General features: G+C 37.9%; 1 protein-coding gene across 1 annotated transcript in view; it reads left to right on the top strand.

Moving 5' to 3' along the window:
* LOC113883381 (ATP-binding cassette sub-family A member 3-like) overlaps positions 1-18,943 on the top strand; it is a 211,026-nt gene that overhangs the window by 46,778 nt on the left and 145,305 nt on the right.

Here is an 18,943-nt window from a genome sequence, read left to right as displayed (position 1 = left end):
TGGTGAAGTCTGACTGGAAGTCTTAGGAAGACTGAAGGGATAATGGTAAGACTCCGAAAAGATGATTATATTATGTATTATAGAATGTATTGCATCATGAGGGAAACAAGATGATTGGATAATAACTTGGACATACAACAAGAATGAGAAGTAATTTTGATGGAATAGTGAAGGAAAGCCTCTCTGTGAAGGTAATTTTTGTGTTGGAATCTGAAAGATGTGGATGAATCAGGGAGTTGAAAAATGAAAGACAAAAGATTAAAACAGAATATTAAATCCAAGTTCTGAGGTGGAAAAAACATTGTCATTATATTTGAAGAAGCAAACAAAGAAAAAATGGTTGAAACAAGTTTGAAGAGATAGAAGCCAGATCAGGAAGGAACCGTTCAGTTCAGTTCAGTCGCTCAGTCGTGTCCAACTCTGCGATCCCATGAATTGCAGCACACCGGCCTCCCTGTCCATCACCAACTCCCGGAGTTCACTGAGACTCACGTCCATCGAGTCAGTGATGCCATCCAGCCATCTCATCCCCTGTCATCCCCTTCTCCTCCTGCCCTCAATCCCTCCCAGCATCAGAGTCTTTTCCAGTGAGTCAACTCTTCGCATGAGGTGGCCAAAGTACTGGAGTTTCAGCTTTAGCATCATTCCTTCCAAAGACATCCCAGGGCTGATCTCCTTCAGAATGGACTGGTTGGATCTCTTTGCAGTCCAAGGGACTCTCAAGAGTCTTCTCCAACACCACAGTTCAAAAGCATCAATTCTTCAGTGCTCAGCCTTCTTCACAGTCCAACTCTCACATCCATACATGACCACAGGAAAAACCATAGCCTTGACCAGATGGACCTTTGTTGGCAAAGTAATGTCTCTGCTTTTGAATATGCTATCTAGGTTGGTCATAACTTTCCTGCCAAGGAGTAAGCTGTTAGGTCACAGTAAAGTTCAATAAACTTTGGACTTGAAAAATAGTTGGAAGTCACTAAAGGAGTATGATTGCTATAAGGACATAATCTGATTTATGCTTTGAAAATATTATCTGACTGTGGTGTGGAGAATTACTGTGAGGAGGATGAATAAGGAAGTTTCTGTAATCATAACAGCTTGGACTAGGGTGGTGTCAGGGAATTTGAGAGAGAAGTGAACAGTTTAAGACTGTTTTCTGTAATTAGAACTGTAAAGAGTGCAGCAGGTTGAGGGAAAAGGAGGAAACTCTTTTGATTTGGGTTTCTGACTTGAACAATTGAGTGGATAGTGGTGATATTTAGTGATATGGAAAAGACTGGAGAGGAATTACAGTTTTTTTAATTTAAAAGTGGAAGCTTGAGGAAATTAACAGATCTCGTTTGGATATAAGTTTGAAGTACCATTTAAACAAACATTCAGGTGAGATATCAGTTTTAGAAGTCTAGAGTTTAGACAAATTTAAAGCCTGATATGCATTTGAAATTTATCAGCAGAGAGATGACATTTAAAACAAATATCAAGATGAAGGCTTAAGGAGAAAATGTAGATACGATGCACTTTAATTATAATGTATTATTACTTTTCCATTACTCTCTATATTTGTCCTTTTCTCACCATCTGTTCAAGTTAGCAGAAAGGGTTTAAGAGATGAATTCTAAAACGAATATGTTTGATTCCCACCTCTTCCATGTATTTTTTATTTCTTAAAATATCCAAGCTTAATTTTCTTCATGTGCAATGTGGGGGATGGTAGCTGCCATATAGATTTGCTTTACGGGTTAATTGTGAGATGTGGTGTATAAAACCAAACAGTGCTTGGGACATAGTAGATATTTAGAAGAGTTCATTCTCTTCCTTTACCAACTACTTCTCCCTCTCTACCATTACTTGTAGCTACTGGTCTTTGCAAAATAACCAGTTTTTGTCCCTGTGGTTTCGAACATATTTCTCTAATAAATATTTAACCTTACTCTTTCTGTTATCATTACCTAACTCCTTGGATAATTTAACTTTATCTTCCACCATGGTCCTGGGAAGACTGAATTTCCTATTATCAATAAATGAAATGATGTTATCTTAATTTTACCTACCTGCTCTCACTCTACTTGATATCCTAATCTGCAAAGGTCAAGGAAGCAAGTAGATATGATTTTTCTCATTCATGAAAGTTGATTTTTTCTTTCAATTAGGGATAGACTGTAAATATATTTTATTTTTAGAACAGTTTTATAGAAAATGAGAAGATAGTACAGGTCCCCATGTATTTATTTATTTTCAATATTTTCTGTTATTAACATATTAATATGGTACATGTGTTACAATTAAAAACAAATGTGAAATGATAGAATGGTGTCGGCATCACAGCAGCGTAAGTTGCTTTGTCTTTCTCCTTCAGTCTACAACCAGTAAAATATCCATAACTCAACAAAGTTGCTTCTGTGCAACAGACACGGTTGCCAGAGAATTCCATACATCTGTACAATGGTATAAAGTGGACTAGGAACACATGGAGGTGGTGGCAAGAGGGAGCAGTGGAGGAAGTGTCTGCAATCCCAGACCCCTGGCTGAGCCCACAGCTCCAGAGAACCCAGAAGCCGCAGGAGAGGCAGCTCATACAAACCAAGTCTCCTGGTTAAATGGCACCTCTGGCCACAGTAGACCAGGCAGAAGCAGCAGCTGGGCCTGTGACACCATCCCTTTAGCCATGGAAGCTCCCATGACTCTGCCTGCCCCCAAACTCAATCACCCCAGATGTGGCAAAGGCACCTGTGACACCGGCTCCCTCTCCACCTTTGCCACCCCCATCCCCCGAAATGGAGCCTGCAACCCAGGAGACCTTAGACTTAGCAGAGGTGTGTGACATCTTGGTGTCACAGGCACTTTTAATTTTTCTATGTCTTTGTGTTTAAACTGAAATTCTTTTATTTATGTATTTATTTTTATTATTTTTTAAATTATTTTTTGGAGAAGGCCCTGGCACCCCACTCCAGTACTCTTGCCTGGAAACTCCCATGGACGGAGGAGCCTGGTAGGCTGCAGTCCATGGGGTCATGAGAGTCGGACACGACTGAGTGACTTCGCTTTCACTTTTCACTTTCATGCATTGGAGAAGGAAATGGCAACCCACTCCAGTGTTCTTGCCTGGAGAATCCCAGGGACGGGGGAGCCTAGTGGGCTGCCGTCTATGGGGTCGTACAGAGTCAGACACGACTGAAGTGACTTAGCAGCATTTTTATTATTTTTGCTGTGCTGGATCTCCATTGCTGTGCATAGGTTTTCTCTTGTTGTGAAAAGAGTGGCTACCCTTCATTGTGGTGCACAGGCTTCTCATTGCAGTGGTTTCTCTTATTGCAGGGCACAGACTCTAGGGCATGCAGGTTTCAGTAGTTCTAGCACGTAGGCTCAGTTGTTGCAGCTCACAGGCTCCAGAGCACAGGCTTAGTAGTTGTGGGGCAAGGGCTCAGTTGTCCCTGGCACATGGGATCTTCCCAGATCAGGGATGAACCAGTGTCCCTTGCATTGCAAGGCAGATTCTTAATCACTGAACCAGCAGGGAAGCCCCCAAAGTGGAATTCTTGTAGGCAATATGTAGTTCCATCTTTTTAAAAATGCAGTCTCTTAATTGGTGCATTTAGATCATTATTATCTAAAGTTATTATTAATATAGGTGAATTAATATTAACCAATATTATTTAAATGAGTCTTCCATCATAGCTCAGTCAGTAAAGAATCTGCCTGCAATGCAGTATTCCTCCAGCAACTCAGGAGACCTGGGTTCTATTCCTAGGTCCTGGAGAAGGATATGGCAACCCACTACAATATTCTTGCTTGGGAAATCCCATGGGCAAAGGAGCCTGGTGTAACAGGCTACAGTCCATGGAGTCACAAGAGTTGGACATGACTTAGTGACTAAACCACGATCAATATTTAATATTAATATCTATAATTAAGAGTACAGGTGGCACACTGGTAGAGGATCCGCCTTCCAGTGCAGGAGGTGCAAGAGTCTGATCCCTGAGTGGGGAAGATCCTGTGGAGTAGGAAATGGCAACATGTCCAGTGTTCTTGCCTGGAAAATTCCATAGACAGAGAAGCCTGTAGAAACCAGCTACAGTCCATGGGGTCAAAAGAGTCCAACATGACTCAGCGTTTGAGCATCACCAACTGTAACTTTCTTATGTTTATTACACTTGTTCTTTGTTACCTGTTTTATCCTCTCCTCCTTTTCTGCCTGTCAGTGGCTTATAGAGAAGTCTTAGGTAATTTAATCCTTATTCCTGTTAAGATTCTCCTCTGATCTCTGGTTTATTTCAAGTGAAGTGAAATGAAATCGTTCAGTCATGTCTGACTTTTTGTGAACCCATGGACTATACAGTCCATGGGCCAGTATACTGGAGTGGGTAGCCTTTCCCTTCTCCAGAGGATCTTCCCAACCCAGGGATTGAACATAGGTCTCCCACGTGGCAGGTGGATTCTTTACCAACTGAGCCACAAGGGAAGCCCTAGGTTGGCTTGTCAGGAGTGGGATTCAAACCCATGCCTCCAGGGGAGACTGAGACCTGAATGTAGGGCCTTAGACCACTCGGCCGTGGCTTATTTCAAGATATTTTTATTTTTCAAGATTTTTATTATTTGGTTTTCAACAAATACATGCTTCAGTCTAGATCTGTGTGTGTGTGGTCTTTATCCTGCTGAATTTCCTTTGAGCTTCCTAGAACTATAGTTTGGTATCTATCATTCATCTGGAAAATTCTCAGTCATCATTTCCTCGAACATATCTTCTGGTTCTTTCTCCCTTTCTTCTCCTTCTGGCAATCCCATTATATTATACATAGACAACACCTTTTGTAACTGTCCAACAGTTGTTGGAGATTCTGTTCTGATCATTTTCATTCTTTTTTCTTCTTATTTCAATTTGAGATGTTGCTATTGTTGTGTTTTCAAGCTTACTGTGTCTTCTTTTCTCAGCCATGTCCAGTCCACTAGTGAGCTCATCAGAAGTGTTCTTCACTTCTGTCACATTGTTATTGCTCTTTAACATTTCCTTTTGATTCTGCATTAAAGTTTCTTTCTGCTTACATTATACATTTATTTTTCATGTTGTTCCTTAAAACCTAGAGGCATTTGTATATTAATCATATTTATTTTTCTATAGTATTTTTATTGAAGTATAGTTGATTTACAATGTTGTATTAATTTCTGCTGTATAGCAAAGTGATTCAAATTCTTTTCTATAATGGTTTATCATGGGATATTGAATACAATTTCCTGCACTATGCAGTAACACCTTGTTATTTATCTACTCTATGAATAATAGAGTCTAGTCAAGGCTATGGTTTTTCCAGTGGTCATGTATGGATGTAAAAGTTAGACTGTGAAGAAAGCTGAGTGCTGAAGAATTGATGTTTTTGAACTGTGGTGTTGGAGAAGACTCTTGAGAGTCCCTTGGACTGCAAGGAGATCCAACCAGTCCATTCTAAAGGAGATCAGTCCTGGTGTTCTTTGGAAGGACTGATGCTAAAGCTGAAACTCCAATACTATGGCCACCTGATGCGAAGAATTGACTCACTGGAAAAGACTCTGATGCTGGGAGGGATTGGGGGCAGGAGGAGAAGAGGACGACAGAGGATGAGATGGCTGGATGGCATCACTGATTTGATGGACATGAATTTGAGTAAACTCTGGGAGTTGGCAATGGACAAGGAGGCCTGGAGTGCTGCTGTCCATAGGGTCACAAAGAGTCAGACACTACTGAGTGGCTGAACTGAACTGAACTGGGGGTCTGTTTCTGTTTTGTAAATACTTTTGTGTCATAATTTAGATTACAAATATAGGTGATATGATATATTTGCCTTTCTCTTCACTTAGTATGATAATCTCTAGGTCCATCCGTGTTGTTTCAAATGGCATTATTTCATTCTTTTTATGGTTTAGTAATATTCTATGGTGTATGTGTACCACATCATCTTTGTCTATTCATATGTCGATGGACATTTATGTTGTTTCCATGTCTTGGCTATTGGGAATATCGCTACCATGAAGATAGGGTTGCATGCAACTTTTTGAATTACATACTGTGTTGAATAGAAGTGGTGAGAGTGGGATTTTAACAAAAAGTTTTCAGTTTTCACAGCTGAGTATCATATTGGATGTTGGTGTGTCATAAATAACTTTTATTATGTTGAGACATGTTCCCTCAATACCTACTTTGGTAAGAGTTTTTTTTTTTTTTTTAATCATGAACAGATGTTGAATTTTATTGAATGCCTTTTTCTGCAGCTATTGAGATGATCTTGTGGTTTTTGATTTATCTTGATGTGGTGGATCACACTGATGGATTTGCATGTGTTGACCCATCCTTGTGAACTAGCCATGACTTCAACTTGGTTGTGGTATGGGATCTTTTTTATAATGTGCTGTTGAACTTAATAGCCAACATTTTGACAATTTTCGCATCAATATTCATCAAAAATATTGTTCTGCAATCTTTTCTGGTAGTGTCTGTGTCTGGTTTTGGTATCAGGGTAATGGTGTCTTTACAGAATGTGTTTGAAAGTATTTTCTCTTCTTCAGTCTTTTGGAAGAGTTTGAGAAAAATTGGTAGAAGTTCTTTGTATGTTTGGTGGAATTTGCCTGTGAAGCCATCAGGCTCTGGACTTTTGTTTGTAGGGAGTTTTTGTTTTTTTTTTTTTTTTTAATGGATACTATTTTACTTTTAGTGATTGATCCATCCAAGTTATCTAATTCTTCTTGATTCAGCCCTTCAACTTTGAACAGCTGCATGTTTCTAAAAAGTCCATTTCTTCTAGGCTGTTGAATTTATTGGCATATAATTTTTCATATTATTGTCTTATGGTATTTTGTATTTCTGTGATATCAGTTGTGATTTCTTCTCTTTAATTTCTAATTATATTTATTGGATATTCTCTTTTCCTTTCTTGATGAGACTGTACAGAGATTTATCAATTTTGTTTACCCTTTATTGGTTTTATTGAATTTCTTCTAGTGTTTTTAAAATTAATTTATTTTAATTGGAGGATAATTAGTTTACAATATTGTGATGGTTTTTGCCATACATTGATATGAATCGGCCATAGGTATACATGTGTCTCCTCCATCTTGAACACCCTCCCACTTCCCTCCTTACCCTGTTCCTCCAGGTTGTCACAGATCACCAGATTTGGGTGTCTTGCTTCATATATCAAACTTGCACTGCTTATCTATTTTATATATGGTAATGTATATGTTTCAATGCTATTTTCTCAAATCATCCCACTCTCTCCTTCTCCCACTGAGTCCAAAAGTCTCTTCTTTACATCTGTGTCTCCTTTGCTGCCCTGCACGTAGGACCATCGGAACCATTTTTCTAGACTCCATATATATGTGCTAATATATGGCATTGCTCTTGCTCTTTCTGACTTAAAATGGACACAAATGCATTCTTTTTTATAGCTGAGTAATATTCCATTGTATATATGTATCCACAACTTCTTTATCCACTCATCTGCCAAGGGACATCTAGGGTGCTTCCATGTCCTAGCTATTGTAAATAGTGCTGCAATGGACACTGGGGTACATGTGTTTTTTTTTTCAATTCTGGTTTCCTTGGGGTATATGCCCAGTAGTGGGATTTCTGGGTCACATGGTAGTTTTATTTCTAGTATTTTAAGGAATCTCCATACCATTCTCCATAGTGTTTGTATCAGTTTTTATTCCCACCAACAGTGTAAGAGGTTTTCCTTTTCACCATACCCTCTCCAGCATTTATTGTTTGTAGACTTTTTGATGATGGCCATTCTGACTGGTGAGATACCTCACTGTGGTTTTCATTTGCATTTCTATATTAATGAGTGACATTGAGCATCTTTTCATGTGTTTATTAGCCATTTATATGTCTTCTTTGTAGAAATGTCTGTTTAGGTCTTCTGCTCACTTTTTGATTGAATTGTTCATTTTTATAATATTGAGCTTCATGGAACATTTGTATATTTTGGAGGTTAATTCTTTGTCAGTTATTTTGTTTGCTGTCATTTTCTCCCATTCCCAACTTCAGCCTATACTACAAAGCTATAGTCATCAAGACAGTATGGTACTGGCACACAAATAGAAATATAGATCAATGGAACAAAATAGAAATCCCAGAGATAAATCCACACAGCTATGGACACCTTATCTTTGACAAAGGAGGCAAAAATATACAGTGGAAAAAAGATAATCTCTTCAGCAAGTGGTGACAGGAAAACTGAACTGGTCAATTGCATGTAAAAGAATGAAATTGCAACTCTTTGTAACACCATACATAAAAATAAGTTCAAAGTAGATTAAAGACCTAAATGTAAGGCCAGAAACTATAAAACTCTTAGAGGAAAACATAGAATACTTTTTGACATAAATCACAACAAGATCCTCTAAGACCCACCTCCCAGAGTAATAAAAATAAAAACAAAAATAAGCAACTGGACCTAATTTAAATCAAAAGCTTCCAGTGTTTTTTTAAATCTCTATTTGTTTTCTTTCTGATCTTTATTATCTTCTTCCTTCTGCTTACTTTACGTTTGTTTGTTCTTTTTCTAATTCTTCTAGGTGGTGGCTTAAGTTGTTTATTTGAGATTTTTATTATTGTTTTAGAAAGGCTTGTATCACTATAAACATCCCTCTAAGAACTACTTTTGCTGCATCCCATTGATTCTTATGGCTGTGTCTTCATTGCCTTTTGTCTCAAGGTATTTTTAAGTTTGCTCTTGGATTTCATTACTGACTCACTTTTAAAAACATTTTTGGATAACTTTTATTTACTAAAATGTGCATATTTTCAAGGAGAGGGTCCAGTACTTTAGAAACTGCAGCAAAGCCTTATCTGTGTATTACACATATCTAATGGCCTCCCTCAGAGAAGGCAGTGGCACCCCACTCCAGCACTCTTGCCTGGCAAATTCCATGGACGAAGGAGCCTGGTAGGCTGCAGTCCATGGGGTCACGAAGAGTTGGACACGACTGAGCAATGTCCCTTTCACTTTTAACTTTCATGCATTGGAGAAGGAAATGGCAACCCACTCCAGTGTTCTTGCCTGGAGAATCCCAGGGACAGGGGAGCCTGGTGGGCTGCCGTCTATGGGGTTGCACAGAGTCAGACACGACTGAAGTGACTTAGCAACAGCAGCAGCAGCAACGGCCTCCCTAGAGGAGATTTTCGCAGTGGTTACATATGGTCATGAGAGATGGATTGCAAACAAGACAGGATGCCAAAGAATTGATGTCTTTGAACTGTGGGGCTGGGGAAGACTTCTGAAAGTCTCTTGGACAGCAACGAGATCAAACCAGTCAATCTTGAGAGATCAACCCTGAATATTCACTGGAAGGACTGATGCTGAAGCTTAAGCTCCAGTATTTTGGTCATCTGATGTGAATAGGCAATTCATTGGAAAAGTCCTTGATACTGGGAGAGGTTGAGGGCAGAAGGAGAAAAGGGTGTCAGAGGAAGAGATGGCTGGATGGCATCACCAGTGCAATGAACATGAACATTTGTCTCTTGGGCAAACTCTGGGAGATGATGAGGGACAGGGAGGCCTGGTGTGCTGCAGTCCATGTAGTCACAATGAGTTGGATGCGACTGGGTGACTGAACAACAACAACAATGGCCTCCCTGACTCAGCCAGAGGTCTCTACATACATGCAAAGGTATTTTTCCTGGCTTAATAGCATTCATGTATTTGTTTTGTCTAATGTACCTCCTTCTAAAAGAAATTGAAGTGTTCTCTATATAATAATGTGTGTGCATGTGTGTGTGTGTATGGTTTTAATTACTATCTATATGATGGAATCTCAAATTTATCCAATTCAAATCTCTCCTTTGGGCTCTAAACTTTAGACTCCCAAGTATCCAAACAGGATGCTGGCAAATTCTCAGAGATAAATTGATACAATTAATCCAGTACAAATCTAAAGACTACATGTCTGTATTATTATATCAATATTATATGTTATTTTAAAATAAAACTCTGATGTACATTCTTTCTTACTATAATGCAAAAATGCCAATAAGAATTATTTTGTAATTATCTCCAGTTCCTCAGTTAGAAAATTCATTTCTTTAATAATTTTTATTTCTTTAGTGTTATAAATGTATTTAAAAGGTAATGTTAAATCTAGTAAAAGAATATGAATTATAAAAGTATTTTGAGGTACTTATTTTTGATCATATATTTTTGTTTTTAGATTAATAATAACCAAAATATACTTCTTCACTGTATTTTGCAAATGTGCATCATTGCAAATAAAGCTGATACATGGAAATAGGAATTTATACATAATACCTGTTAATATTTAAATATTTTATTTACAGAAAGATTATTTATTTTGAAAGTAACTCATAAATATCTAATTGCAAATGAAAGTTTTCCAATATATAAAAAAATGCTTTTTAATTGATTATATTAAGTAGACAATGACAGAAAAATGGAAAGATATACCATGTTCTTGGATTGGAAGCATCAATATTGTCAAAATGATTATATTACCCAAAGCAATCTACAGATTCAATGAAGTCCCTATCAAATTACAATGACATTATTCACAAAAAAAAAAAAAAAATCTTAAAATTTGTATGGTAACATAAAAGATCCTGAATAGCTAAAGCAATCTTGAAAAAGGAATACATATGGAAGAAACAGGCTCCCTGACTTCAGACTATACCACAAAACTATAATCTTCAAAATAGTATGTTACTGGCACAAAACAGAAATGTAGATTAATGGAACTGGGTAGAAAACCCCTAAATAAACCTGCACACACTATGGTCAGTTAATCTATAACAAATGAGGTAAGACTAAACAATGAAGGAACTCTACAGCTACGTGCAAAACAAATGAACTTAGAACATTTTTTAACACCATACCCAAAAATAAACCCAAAATGTATTAAAGATAAATATAAAACTATAAAACCCTTAGAGGAAAACAGGCGGAACACTCTTTGACAAAAATGCAGTGATATCTCTTCTGAGCTGTCTCCTAGAATAATGGAAAGGAAAACAAAAAGAAACAAATGGGCCTAATTAAACTCAATAGCTTTTGCACAGCAAAGGAAACCATAAAAAAAGAAAAACAACCCACAGAATGGGAGAAAATATTTGCAAATGATATGACCAAAGGGATTAGTCTCCAAAATCTACAATGAAGCTCAAGATTTTAAAAAATCAAAAAATGGGCAGAAAACCTAACTAGAAATTGCTATAAAGAAAACATAGAAGGCTAGGAGCCACATGGAAAAATGCTCAACCTTGCTAATAATTAGAGAAATGGAAATCAAAATTATAATGAGGTATCACTTCATACCTGTTGGAATGGCTATCATCAAAATATCAGAAAAAAATAAACATTAAAGAAGGTATGGAGAAAAGAGAACCTTTCTACAATGTTGAAAGGCATGTAAATTGGTAGGGCCACTATAGAGAACAATATGGGGAGGTTCCTTAGAGATGGAGCTGCAATGTGGTCCAGAGGCAAAACTCCTGGGCATATATCCAGAGTAAAACATGGTTCAAAAAAATACATACACCCCCATGTTCATTGCAATGCTGTTTACAATAGCCTAGATATGGAAACAACCTAAATAACCATTAACAGAGGAATGATAAAAGACATGGTAGTACATATATACAATGGAATATTGCTCAGCCATTAAAAAGAATGAAATAATGTCTTTGGCAGCAACATGGATGAAACCCGGAGATTATCATACTCAGTTCAGTTCAGTTGCTCAGTCGTGTCCAACTCTTTGTGACCTCATGGACTGCAGCACGCCAGACCTCCCTGTCCATCGCCAACTCCCAGAGTTTACTCAAACTCATGTCCATTGAGTCAGTGATGCCATCCAACCATCTCATCCTCTGTCGTCCCCTTCTCCTCCCACCTTCAATCTTTCCAAGCATCAGGGTCTTTTCAAATGAGTCAGTTCTTCGCATCAGGTGGCCAAAATATTGGAGTTTCCGCTTCACCATCCATCCTTCCAATGAATATTCAGGACTGATTTCCTTTAGGATGGACTGGTTGGATCTTCTTGCAGTCCAAGGGACTCTCAAGAGTCTCCTCCAACACCACAGTTCAAAAGCATCAGTTCTTCAATGCTCAGCCTTCTTTATAGTCCAACTCTCACATCCATACATGACTACTGGAAAAACCATGTCTTTGACTAGACGGACCTTGTTGACAAAGTGAAGCTAAGTGAAACAAGTCAGGTGAAGACACATATAATATGATAGTATTTATACAGAGAATCTTAAAACATGATACAAATAAACATATTTACAAAACAGAACAGATTCACAGACTTAGAGAATGAACTTATGGTTACTGGGGAAAGGATTGGGAGGAGGGATAGACTGAGAGTTTGGAATTGACATGTATATACTATAACCAAGAAAGACCTACTCTATAGCACATGGGATGCTGCTCAATATTCTGTAATAAATGGGAAAAGAATTAGAAAATGAACAGATACATGTGTGTATATATATATATATATATATATATACACACACATATATATATATATAACTGAATCACTTTGCTGTACACCTGAATTTAACATAGTATTGTTCATCAACTATGCTCCAATATAAAATAGAAATTAAAAAATCTACAGCAAAATAGTTAACAATCTCTATCAATAAACTTAAATAAATGTATTTTAATCCTTTGATTAATGTTTCAATTTTAAAAATCTATTTTGGAGATATAATTTTAAAATACAGGGATTTATACACAAAAAAAATCACTGCAATGCTATCAAATAAAATTTTAAATTTTTTTCCTTAGTAAGAGAAATATAAAGTAAATTAAGATCATTACTGTATTATACAATAATTTGTAAAAGCTAAATACACATATAAAGAATATAGAGAGAAATGAGAAAATTCTAAAAGTTTAGAGAAAATACAGAATAGAAAATTGTGTGCGTGTATGTGTGTAGTCTCATTGAGGAAAATTGCAAACTTTTCTACAAAATTACTATGAACAAAAATTGTTAAAAGAGCCCTTGGGTGGAATACAGGTGACTTTTATTTCCTTATTTATAAGATTCACTGATTTTTTAGTAACATGTTGTTTAGTCTCCATGTAATCATTTTTTTTCTTATTTCTTTTCTGTGGTAGGTTTCTAGTTTCATGCCATTGTAATCTGAAAAGACAGCTGAAATAATTTCTGTATTCTTAAATTTGTTGAGATTCATCTTGTGTCCTTTATGTGGTCAGTCCTAGAGACGGTTCCATGTGCACTTGGAAAGAATGTGTATTCTGGTTTTTTTAATGTAATACCCTATATATATCAAGAAGACTTAACTGTTCTATTGTATCATTTAATTTCTCTGTTGTGTTATTGATCTTCTGTTTACAAAATCTGTCCACTGATGTGAGTTGGGTGTTAAAATCTTGCACTCAGTCATGTCTGGCTCTTTGCAACCCAATGGACTGTAGACAGCTTGGCTCCTCTGTCCATGGAATTTCCCAGGCAAAATCACTGGAGTGGGTTGCCCTTTTCTACTTCAGGGAATCTTCCCAACCCAAAGACTGAACCCATATGTCTTGAGTGTCTGGCATTGGCAGGCAGCTTCTCTACCGCTGCACCACCATCATATCTGTTAGTGTTTGTTTTATGTATTTGGATGCAAAATGATTCAGTTATACCCCTAAAATGTGCATATTTGTTGATGAGTATAATACACTCTTCTTGCATTTATTCTTTTATAATATTCTTTTGTATTTTTCTTTATGGCCTTTGTTTTAAGGTCTATTTTTTCTCATATGAGTACTGTTACACCCACTTTCCTCTAATTTCCATTTGAATGAAATGTCTTTTTCATCTTCTCACTTTCAGCCTAAGTCTGTCTTTCGCACTGAATATTCTCTTCTAGGCAGCTAGACTCGTGTGTGTGTTTTTAATCCAATCTTCCACTCTATGTCTTTGGAGCATTTAAGCCACATAAGGTAATTATCAATAAATATGTATATATTGCCATTTTAAACCTAATTTTCCAGTTGATTCTGTGTTTCTTTGTTGATTTCTTCTTTGTTCCTTTCTTTTTCTTTTTGTTCTTCCTTTTGTTGTTTGATTAGTTCCTTTTGTATTATGCTTGTGTTCTCTTATTTTCTGTTTTTTTGTGAAACTATTGTATGTTTGTGATTATCTTGTTTTTCATGTATGTTAACATTTTCCTATATCTAACTGCTTTAGACTGATTTTCTTATAGGCTCAAATGCATTGTAAAAAATATCTGCATTTTGCTATTCTCCTTCACACTTTTTGGCTTTGTTGTCTTCTTTTACATCTTCATATTTACCCTTTTGCTGTTCACTGCTTTCACAAAAAAATTTTATTTTTTATTTTTTTTTAAATCTGTATACTGGTTTATTTAAGTAATTTCCTTTTCAATTCTCATTTTCTCTTTTCTATGGATTCTTATTTCTTATCTATTTAGAAAATATCTTTCAATATTTCCTTTATGATAGGTTTCATTTTAGTTTAGTTCTTTTAGTTTTTCCTGTCTCAGAAATTCTTTATCTCTCTTTCTATTCTAAATGATAATCTTTCTGGAAAGAGTTTCTTATGTTGCAGATTTTTCTCTTTCAAAATTGTGAATGTATCTTGCTACTCCCTTTTGGCCTGCAACATTCCAATACAGAAACCAGCTGATTGCCTTAAGGAGATTTCCTTGCAATCAAATTTTGTTTTTCTCTCCTTGCCTTCAGCATCCTTTCTTTACATTTAACTTTTGCTTCCCTGGTGGCTCAGACAGTAAAGAATCTGCTTGCAATTCAGGAGACCTGGGTTTGATCCCTGGGTTGGGAAGATCTCCTGGAGAAGGGAATGGCAACCCACTCCAGTATTCTTGCCTGGAGAATTCCATGGACAGAACAGCCTGGTGGGCTATAGTTTATGGGGTTGCAAAGAACTGGATATGATTGAGCAACTAACACTTTGACTTTCTTTCTTTGCCACTTTATAGTATGTCTGGTGTAAGTCTTTTTGGGTTCATATTGTCTGAAACTCTCTACACTTACTGTATCTGAATATGTGTTTCCTTCTTTTTTTTTTTTTTTTTTTTTCGCTTTTCTTGTTTTTTCGCTTCCCTAGTAGTTCAGCTGGGAAAGAGTCTGCCTGCAAGGCAGTAGACCTGGGTTCGATCCTGGAGTTGGGAAGATCCCCTGGAGAAAGGAAAGGCTACCCACTCCAGTATTCTGGCCTGGAGAATCCCATGGACTGTATAGTCCATGGTAGGGGCGGGGGGGGGGGGGGGGGCGGTCACAAAGAGTCGGACATGACTGAGCAACTTTCACTTCACTTCACTTCTTTAGGTTTGGAAAGTTTTCAGTCATAATTCCTTCAAGTACATTTTTTGATCTCCTTTACTTTTTCTTCTTTTGTTGGAATTTATTCACCACTTATTCATTTTGTATTATTCAATCTTCTGTTCATTGTTTCTAGCTCAGCTTTTGCCTCAGCAAATGAGATTTCTAATTTTTCTTGGTTCTTTATAGTTTCTAGATTCTTTATATAATAATCTGAATTTTTATTGATATCCTTTCATTGTCTCCTTTTTGCACTCTGTGTCTATCAGGCTGAAGATGTCTGTTCCATTGTTTGTTCTTTTAGGGGAGTTGTCTTGGTTGTCTTGTCCTGAACCCCCCTCCCAGCTCCCTCCCCATACCCTCCCTCTGGGTCATCCCAGTGCACCAGCTCCAAGCTTCCTGTATCCTGCATCGAACCTGGACTGGTGATTCGTTTCTTATATGATATTATGCATGTTTTAATGCCATTCTCCCAAATCATCCCCCACCCCACCCCCCGCCACAGAGTCCAAAAGACTGTTCTATACATCTGTGTCTCTTTTGCTGTCTCGCATACAGGGTTGTTGTTACCATCTTTCTAAATTCCATATATATGCGTTAGTATACTGTATTGGTGTTTTTCTTTCTGGCTTACTTCACTCTGTATAATGGGCTCCAGTTTCATCCACCTCATTAGAACTGATTCAAATGTATTCTTTTTAATGGCTGAGTAATACTCCATTGTGTATATGTACCACAGCTTTCTTATCCATTCATCTGCTGATGGACATCTAGGTTGCTTCCGTGTCCTGGCTATTATAAACAGTGCTACAATGAACATTGGGGTACACGTGTCTTGGTCTTTTATCTGGGAGTTGTTCCTCTACTTCTTCTTTTTATCTATGTTTCTCTTACTTTTTGAGTTTGGGAGAAACAATTATCTACCATGGTCTTAGAGGGCTATTTGATGTGGTAGCATCCCTGTATAGCCTGAACGGCTTTGATATTGCTGATGCCAATGCTGTTTTTAGTATGGATGACTGCTGCTTCTTTCCTCAGTGTGTCCTGGCTTTTATCCCTTTGATATGTGATGTGACTGGTCTTACGGTGATCAGAACCTGCCCTGCATGTTAAGCAGTGCCTCCTCTCTTCCCTGTGGCTGTCACAGCCGTAGCAGGGGCATGGTCTGCACCTTAGGTTTTGGACTAGGAACCCCTCATCTGTTTCTGAGCTGCACTGTGAAATAGGTGGTATTGCAGTGCTCCCACTGGGAGAGGAGCCACCAAGTATTCCTCCACCAGAGCCGTCCTTTAGGGATGGCACTCTGTTGTGTCATCGGTCACCCATAGTGCAGGGTCACACGGTACACTGTTTCAGCACTGCTCTCAGCCCTGCCTCAACCATGGAAAAGCTGGCAATTTGCTCTAGTGTCCTTCAGGCATTGTTTTTTACAAGGCAACCAGTGGGGATCCACTGGATTAATGACTGATAAATTTTAGTAGATGAGGCAGAGGGAGCTGTGGGTAAAGAAATCCCAAGCTTCTGCCTTGTACATCAGATAGATAATGGTGTAACTTACTCAGAAAAGGAATATAGCAGGAGGAATACATTTTCAGATGAGTGAAAGTGAAGGTCAGTCAATAGTGTCTGACTCTTTGCGACCCCTTGGACTATAGAGTCCATGGAATTCTGCAGGCCAGAATACTGGAGTGGATAGACTTTCCCTTCTCCAGGGGATCTTCCCAACCCAGGGATCGAACCCAGGGCTCCCACACTGCAGGCAAATTCTTCACCAGCAGTGCCACAAAAGCTGAAGTTCTATGAAGACCTACAAGAGCTTCTGGAACTAACACTCGAAAAAAGATATCCTTTTCATCATAGGGGACTGGAATGCAAAAGTAGGAAGTCAAGATATACCTGGAGTAATAGGCAAGTTTGGCCTTGGAATACAAAATGAAGCAGGGCAAAGGCTAATAGAGTTTTGCCAAGAGAAAGTACTGATCATAGCAAACACCCTCTTCCAACAACACGAGAGATGGCTCTACACATGGACATCACCAGATGGTCAATACCAAAATAAGATTGATTATATTCTTTTCAGCTGAAAATGGAGAAGCTCTATAGAGTCAGCCTTGCAAAATTCAGACTTAAGCTGAAAAAAGTAGGGAAAACCACTAGATGATTCAGGTATGACCTAAATCAAATACCTTACAATTACACAGTGGAAATGACAAATAGATTCAAGGGATATCATCTGATAGACAGAGTGCCTAAAGAATTATGGACGGAGGTTCATAAGGTTGTACAGGAGGTGGTGATTAAGACCATATCCAAGAAAAAAAAAAGAAAAGGCAAAATGGCTGTCTGAGGAGGCCTTACAAATAGCTGAGAAAAGAAGGAAAAGGAGAAAAGGAAAGATATACCCATGTGAATGCAGAGTTCCAAAGAATAGCAAGGAGAAATAAGAAAGCCTTCCTTGTGATCAATGCAAAGAAATAGAGGAAAACAATAGAATGGGAAAGAATAGAGATCTCTTAGAACATTAGAGATACCAAGGAAACATTTCATGAAAAGATGGGCACATTTAAGGATAGAAATGGTATGAATCTAACAGAAGCAGAAGATACTAAGAACAGGTGGCAAGAAGGCACAGAACTATACAAAAGGGATCTTAATAACCTGGATAGCCACAGTGGTGTGATCACGCACCTAGAGACAGACATCCTGGAATGCAAAATCAGGTGGGCCTTAGGAAGCATCACTACAAACAAAGCTACTGGAGGTGATGGAATTGTAGTCGAGATATTTCAAATCCTAAAAGATGATGCTGTGAAAGTGCTGTACTCAATATGTCAGCAAATTTGGAAAACTCAGCAGTGGCCACAGGACTGGAAAAAGTCAGTTTTAATCCCAATCCCAAAGAAAGGCAATGCCAAAGAATGTTCAAACTACCACACAACGGCACTCATCTCACATGCCAGCAAAGTAATGCTCAAAATTCTCCAAGCAAGGCTTCAACAGTATGTGAAGCAAGAACTTCCAGATGTTCAATCTGGATTTAAAAAAGGCAGAGGAACCAGAGATCAAATTTCCAGCATCTGTTGTATCATAGAAAAAGCAAAAGCATTCCAGAAAAATATCTGCTTTATTGACTATGCCAAAGCCTTTGACTGTGTGGATCACAACAAACTGTGGAACGTTCTTAAAGAGATGAGAATACCAGACCACCTTACCTGCCTCCTGAGAAATCTGCATGTAGGTCAAGAAGCAACAGTTAGAACTGGACATGGAACAACAGACTGGTTCCAAATTGAGAAAGGAGTACATCAAGGCTGTATGTTGCTATCCTGCTTATTTAACTTATATGCAGAGTACATCATGGTAAATGCTGGGCTGGGTGAAGCACAAGCTGGAATCAAGATTTCCAGGAGAAGTATCAATAACCTCAGTATGCAGATGACACCACCCTTATGGCAGAAAGCAAAGAAGAATTAAAGAGCCTCTTGATAAAAGTGAAAGAGGAGAGTGAAAAAGCTGATTTAAAACTCAACATTCAAAAAACTAAGATCATGGCATCCAGTCCCATCACTTCATGGGAAATAGATGGGGAAACAATGGAAACAGTGGCAGACTTTATTTTCTTGGGCTCCGAAATCACT

The sequence above is a fragment of the Bos indicus x Bos taurus genome, chromosome 25, assembly GCF_003369695.1.
Source record: "Bos indicus x Bos taurus breed Angus x Brahman F1 hybrid chromosome 25, Bos_hybrid_MaternalHap_v2.0, whole genome shotgun sequence".
NCBI lineage: Eukaryota > Metazoa > Chordata > Mammalia > Artiodactyla > Bovidae > Bos > Bos indicus x Bos taurus.
The sequence above is the reverse complement of the archived record's forward strand: the minus strand, read 5'-3'. Positions and strand labels throughout refer to the sequence as shown.